Source organism: Tenrec ecaudatus, chromosome 4 (genome assembly GCF_050624435.1).
Source record: "Tenrec ecaudatus isolate mTenEca1 chromosome 4, mTenEca1.hap1, whole genome shotgun sequence".
Lineage (NCBI taxonomy): Eukaryota > Metazoa > Chordata > Mammalia > Afrosoricida > Tenrecidae > Tenrec > Tenrec ecaudatus.
The window spans coordinates 42702906-42710463 of NC_134533.1; the positions used below are offsets into that span (position 1 = coordinate 42702906).

At 44.6% G+C, this 7558-nt stretch overlaps 1 pseudogene; it reads left to right on the plus strand.

Annotated features, from left to right (window-relative positions):
• The first annotated feature begins 6246 nt into the window (after positions 1-6246).
• On the plus strand, positions 6247-6721 carry LOC142446638 (nucleoside diphosphate kinase B pseudogene; annotated as a pseudogene).
• Positions 6722-7558: the final 837 nt, after the last annotated feature.

Genomic DNA, 7558 nt, shown 5'->3' on the forward strand with positions numbered 1-7558 from the left:
AGCATTCCCTGCCACCCCAAGTGGAAATATCTTGGTCATTGTGAATGTGACAAGTCTCCTGCTGCCATCTCTCTGCAGAAAACAATGCAAAGGATGTTGTATAAGGCTTTTGGTTTTTGCCTTTCTGTGGTATGTGTATATGTGTCTGTATATTGGGGTGGGGTATGGGTGGGGTCCAGGGCATTTGAAGGCTAGGCAGGGTCTGAGACTCCAGGCAGATCCCAGGCACTATCCAGGAAATGACATCTACAATGGGAGAAGGCTCAAGGATCTCAGGTCTCAGAATGATCCTCTGCACATCCAATAATTTATCGATAAAGAATTACCCATTTCCAGGATGTCCCTGGCTAGAAACCATCTGGCCCAAGACTTTCTATACCCACCTTCTCTCAATCACTGGGCAACACCAAAAATGCTGTTTGAGGACTGGTCTGAGTTCACCCAGACCAAAGCATTGACAGCATCACTAGAAACTAGATCAATGATGTTCAGCTAGACTAGGAACTGGAAAATGCATTAAACTGTGCCAAAATCTTCAAGATCACCAGCTGCTCCAAAACCATAAGTCACTTCCAAAAAGGTGGCATACCGAGCAGGACATTGCCATAAGCAAACCAGACCTTTTGGGCCTGCAGCTGGCCCTGTTGAAAGTGACATGGCTGTAAATAGGCATTCTCCAGAAATACAGATTGTGGGGCAGGAGCAAGCATATCCTTTTCAGAAACATGTGCAATTTTTCACATCGTCAGCGTTGCATTCCTGAATGGAATACTGGTGGGAGAGATGGACTAGAAAGCGGCTAGAGTGTGACTCTTTCTGCTTCAATCTCCTTTCTGAGGGCATGGGGAGCAGGGGAACCTTCAGAATTAACTGGGCTCTGCTGCACTCAGAATATTCTCAATCACCTAGATCCACGTGAAGGTTGGACTTTGAATAAGGAAGACCAAAGAAGAATCAATGCATTTGGATTGTGGTGCTGGCAGAGAATAAGGGAATTACCACAGACTTCCCAAAGAACCAGCAAAGCTGTCTTAGAAGAAGTGCAGCTAGAATGTTCCCTGGAAGCAAGAATGGCAAGACTTTGTGTCATGTGCTTTGAAATTGTTGTCAGGAGAGATGAGTCCCTGGAGAAGGACGTCATGGTTGGGAACGCAATGGCCTTGGGAAAGAGAAGACCTTCAACGAGGTGGACGGACAAAGTGGCTGCATCTACAGGCTCAAACATAAGAAGCTGTGAGCACGGCACAGGACCGGGCAGTGTCTTCTGCAGCACTGGGGTCACTATGTGTCGGAGCCAACGCAATGGCACCTAAGCACATACCCAGAGACCTGAGGGTGTGTCCTGCTGGTTCTCGGTGGTGGAAACTGAGTAGCATGGGGCACAGATCAGCTGGATGAGGGCAAGAGGCTTGAAAATCTGGTATTTACACCACTGAGTCACAGTGTCCACAATGACTTGATACAGGCCTCTCTGAGCAACGTGAGAGAGGAGTGCTAGATACAAGCATGAGAAATCATGCCCCCAAACATTCTTCTTGGTTTTCAGTGTGGTTTCTTGGTTGGAGACCAGACTAACCTGGTGGGCAGAAACAGCTACCCTTCAGGAGGGACGACGTGGTGTCACTTGAAGGACAGGACAAGCGAAAGCACTTGCTGATAACTTATTGTTATTCCTTAATCCCACTAATATTATTAAACTCAGGATTGACACTGGGGTCCAGGGGCAAGAGAAAGAACAAATCCACGAGTTAGTATTAGGTCTGAGAAAGCAAGGTGAAAACCCTCAAATGTATAGGCAAGGAGGTTCTACCAGCGTGAAAGAACATCACCTTCTTAACCATTTCTTGGTTCTGAGCCTAGGCATTTGCAATTGGTTAGGCACAGTCTGAAACCCACTAGCTCTCCAAGGAAACACTAGGAGTGCACAAGCATCTAGCCCGTTGTCATTGCACAGACATCTCTTTATAGGGCAAGAACTTACCTTATGTTACTGGCTATTGATCCAACTATGCATCAAATTACAATGTGAATTGGCAAAAAGTGAGCACACCAAGAGTGTTGGAAACTAGATGTGATTCTTGGGCAACAAATACGACATCCTTACTACGCTCATGCGTGTTATTGCTGTTAGCTACCAGTGAATCAGTCCCTGTGCCGCGCAATGAAGCACTGCCCGGCCTGTGCCATTCTCACAACTGCTCTGCGACTTGAGTCCATTACTGTAGTCTCTGGAGCAAGCCATCTTGTTGAAGGTCTTCCTCCTTTCTCTGTCCTGCTTCCTTACCAAGCAGGATGCGCCTGTCCAGGAGCTGCTCTCTCCTGATGACATGTCCAAAGTACGAGAGAGGAAGTCTCGCCATCCTTGCCTCGAAAGAGCCTTCTAGCTGTCCTTCTTCCAAGATAGAATTGTCTGTTCTTTGGCCGTCCATGGTACTTTCAAGATTTTTTTTTGGAGCGCCATAATTCAAATTTAGCAATTGGTCTTCGGTCTTCCTTTGTCAAAATCTAACTTCCACGTGCCTATGAGGAAATTGAAAATACCCTGACTTGGAACAGGCACATCAGAGTCCTCAAAGTTACACCCTTGTTTTCAACACTTAAACCAAAAGGTCTCTTGACTACTTCATTCATGAGCATTGATTATGGATACAAACAAGGAAAGATTCTTGACAACGTCAAACTTGTCCCATTTATCATGATGCTCCCTACTACTGGTCCAGTTGTCAGGATGTTGGTCTTCGTTACATTGAGTTGTAATCCACACTGAAGGCTGCAATCCTTGATCTTCATTAGCAAACGCTCATGTCCCCGCCCTTTCAGCAAACAAGGTTGTGCTATCTGCATATGGCAAGATGATAATCAGCCTTCCTCCAATCCTGTACCCACACTCTTCTTCATATAATCTAGCTTTTCTGGTGATTTGCTCAGTGTACTTTTGCATAAGTCTGGTGAAAGGACACAACCCTTATACACACCTTTCCTGGTTTTAAACCCTGCTTGTTCCCTTGTTCCAGTTGTGCAGCTGCCTCTTGATCCACACACAGGTGTCACATGAGCACAATGCAGTGCTCGTGGATTCCCATTCTTTTAAAATCATTTTATTGGGGCTTGTACAACTCTTATCACAATCCACACATACATCCATTGATTCCCATTCTTATAAAATCTATACATAGTTTGTTATGATCCACACCACTTGAATACTTTAGCATAGTCAATAAAGCACAAGTAAACATCTTTCTGGTATTCTCTGCTTTCAGCCAAGTTTGTTATCCTCTAAAGTAGATGAGGAAATACTGGTTTCTTTTTAAATTATGGGGCAGAACATAGATATGATCAGAGCTCTACAGAGCAAGTGTTCTCAGAGAGAATCAAAGGTATGTGAATAAAGCATCCTGTGGGGGATTTGGAAAATCCTTTATAGAAGACAAATTTGTAAACAAACACACACATATGTATGTGAAATATACATCCACAATATCTGTGCATAAAATGTATCTGCATCTCTGACTAAATCTCTACCTATAAGAGGAGTTCTGGTGGCAGTGGTTAGGCTTGCTGACTGAAAGATGGACAGTTCAAACCAACAAGTGCTCCCTAAGAGAAAAATATGGCAGTCTGCTTTTGTCTAGATTACAGCCTTAGAAACCCTCGTGGCAGTTCAACTCCACCCAGCAGAGTCCCTCTGAATCGGACTTGACTTAATGAAAGTCTGTTTGCTTGTTTGATTATTTGTGGGGGTGGAGACAGGAGCTCTGGTGGGGCAAAGGCTATGCACTGGTTACTCTTGCACAAGTGTGTGCATACACGCAAGCGTGCATTTGCTCTGTGTAAAACCATGCTTCCTGTTAAGGGCCACAAACTCTCAAGTTGAATTCTTTTGTCAAGTAGATCGTCTGATGCTATAAATTGAAGAACGTTCTTCTGGGGAGAGTTAGAAAGGGAACAGTGTGACCTGCAGAAATACATGTCCCAAAAGGGAAACCTACTGCCCTGGCCTCCTTGATGACTCAGCGCGACCCCAGTGGGTTTCTGAGACCAGAACAGTGTATGGGAGTTGAAAGCCCAGTATTTCTCCGCGAAGCTGCTGGTGGTTTCAAACTGCAGGCCATGCCGATCACAGCCCAACGTGTAACTAGTACACCGCACTCAAAATTATATAGGCCTAAAAATCAATGTAAAGACCTCAATGTTGGGTATGTCAAGAAACAATAGCTCCATCTTTTGATATTTTTGTTGAATAAAGGATTCTATGAGTGTACGGTGATACCTTTTGTCCCCTCATTCACTACCATCAAATCAATTCTGACTCAGGGACCCCATAGGGCAGTGTGGGCTTCCAAGACTATGTATAACTCTTTCCCGCTGAGCGGCTGTGGGTTTTAAACTGCAGACCTTGAGATAAGCAGCCCAACGTGTAACCACTACACCACCAAGGAGCCTGGCCATTTTCAATTATCTTTGGATAATTGAATCACTTTCAATGCAAACAGAAAAGAGTCATTTAAAAAAATGTTTTAAGATGGTCTGGGGTCAGGGAGATAGTTCCAAGCCTCTCCCGATGATTTCCCAGGTTGAAAAGTTTAATGACACTTGAAGATACATAAAATTACTTGAAACTTTGGTGAATTTCTTAGATCTGTAGATCTTCTTTAAATCTATAGATCTCCCTGAACAATAAACATACCTGAATCCCCAGTGACCAAACCCAAACGAAGGCTTTCGCTTCCCAAACCAGATATCACCTCTCCAGGGAAAGCCAGACAGTTTTGCCAGAAGCCCAAGTAACCTGTTTTATCTGAAACTGGAAACGGTCCTTCATGTGTAGCAGCTGTCATGACCTCATGTCAAGCTGCGGGTGGCTTAGCACGAACTGAACCCGCAGGCACTGAGCCTCCCGCTCCTTGGACGGATCTCCTGGTGAAGCAGGACAGCTCAACACTGCCCGGGGAAAGAAGGAATTAGCATGCTAAATAGCAGCCTCTTGCAAGTGAAAATTATTCCTGGCTAGTTACGCATTTGAATGAGCTGAAAATCTAAATACACACTGTTCCTCGAACACATACATATACCTTTCCACATAATGACAACCCTTCAAGTTCCATAATTCAGCCTTTGCCACACTGGCTCTGCAGCTTAACGGCAACCACCTTTAGACTTGATTGTTATCTGACTAATGATATGAATAGCTTATTCCCAGGTTAAGCTTTCCCCAGCATGGCAGTGAGAGAGAGCCCACCAGAATGCCTTGGGAAGAAATTGCAAACAATTGGCCTATGGACATGTTTACCTTTCTCCAGAGGAGCCACTGGGAGTTTCCAGCTGCTGACCCTGCAGCTAGCAGCCAATGTGTAACCCACCAGACACCAGCTCCCACCAGATGAGACAGGTCTTATTTCAGTTCCACGGAGCTGAAGTTTGCCACTAGGCTCTGGTATCGTCCCTGAGTTGGCCCAGGTGATACTGCAGCCTCTACAGGGCCCACCTCTAACTATGTTTCAGGGCTTATCTGCAAGACCACTTTGTCTTTACCTGAGACATCCTTTTGCAAACACTCCAGGCAAAATCTCTAAGAACCTCCATATCATATCTGGGTGATTCTCAATCCTATGCAAAGGGCTATTCTCAGGTTTAACTTCTGCATGACCATCCTGTGAAGCTTAGTTTCAACTAAGCTAGGAAGCCTGTCTAGAAACCAGAATTCTGAAATGCTAAACAGAAAAGGGAGCCCTCTCCTAGCCCTTAGCATTACTTTCAGTTCATGCAACATTCTTCCCTTTCTGATAGTTTACTCGAAAGAGACAGAGTGGAACACATGGCTGACCATCTGCTACTTCTTATTTCTTCCTCTTCCTCACCAAATCCTTCCAGCTAATTCGAGTGTTTCCACCTTGCTCTTCCTATGTATCCAGGATGTCTTTTATGAAACTCTACACTCAAGCCTGCTAGTCCGGGTTCTAAGTATGTTAAATGCCAGGACATATGGAATGTAAGCATAAAGTACATTCGTATATTATTTTCTCAACAACACTGTATTATTCAGGTGTTAGAAGGTGAATAATATGTTTCTTTTCATTCTTGATGAGACAGGTGACAGATGTTGCCCTTAGACTGACTAGAAAGAAAGTTGTATATACTGAAAAGCCAAAAAGAAGAACACAGAAAAAGTATCGAATAATAGTGTTCCAGGTCTCTGCTCCAGCGCCACGCATCCGCCTCCCCTTCCCCCGCCACCTGACTCGCGTGATGGCCAACAATAAGGACACCTTCAGCGCCTTCAAGCCAGATGTGCAGCGCGTGCATCAAGTGTGCAGCGTGGCCTGGTGGACGACATCATCAAGAGCTTTGAGCAGAAGGGGTTCCGTCTGGTGGACATGAAGCTAGTTCAGGCCTCCCAGGAATACCTGCAGCAGCACTACATTGACCTGAAAGACCGCCCCTTCTTCCCAGGGCTGGTGAAGGACGTGAACTCTAGACCCATGGTGGCCAAGGTCTGGGAGGGGCTGAATGTGGTGAAGACGGGCTGGGTGATGCTGGGAGAGACCAACCCAGTGGATTCTCAGCCAGGCACTCTCCGAGGGTACTTCTGTGTTCACATTGGCAGGAGCACCATTCATGGCAGCGATTCAGTCAAAAGCACTGAGAAAGAAATCAGCCTCTGGTTTAAGTGGAGGAGTTGGTGGACTACAAGCCTTGTGGCCATGACTGGATCCACGAGTAAAAGGCGGACAAAGCAGTCCCGTCCCCATGGGTCCATGGCACTGTGCCTGTCCTGTGGACAGCTCTTCTTCTGAGGTTGGAAGCAGTAGGATTGATGTCCTGTCTCCTTTCAAAGCACACTGACCAATGAAATAAAGTCTTTGGGGGAAAAAATGTTCCATTGTATATGCACAGAATCAAATCCATTGGAAAGAATTAGGTATATATGAAAAAATACATACAAAGTTAACTATAGAAACCTACCAAATGTCACCACTCATCTGTCATTCTATAGTGGTTTACCTATTGCCTTTTTGCTGGAAGTTCTGCCACCTGTATTTCAAGGACCAGCAGAGCAACCATGAGGGACAGGATTCTTATTTCCAATGAGCATTCTGCTAGTGCTTCTTCCAAGACAAATTTATTGGGTTTTTTGGCAGTTCATAATCCTTCCAATATTCTACGTCAGCACCATAATTCAAATGTATCAATACTTCTTCAGTCTTTCTTATTCAATGTCTATATTCCATAAGGCTTTCATTGTTTAATTTTCAGAGACAAATCACCAAATTGTCCCTCCTAGTCTATGCTCTATAGAAACCACTGACAGGTGGCTACACATATAAGGAGTCCTTCAAAAAGTTCATGGAAAAATGGAATTAAAATATGATATAATTTTTTCCATGAATCCTTAGAAGCCCACTTGTATTTTGGAGAAAAAATCCCTGATATTCTGGATGAAATGTTCAGGTTACATACAAGAGATAGTGTTAATAGCAGCTTAGAAATGCAGGTGACAGGCTGAGCCTCAACTTAATGCTTACCTGATTGTTTACTGACACATAGAGAATGACGCCCT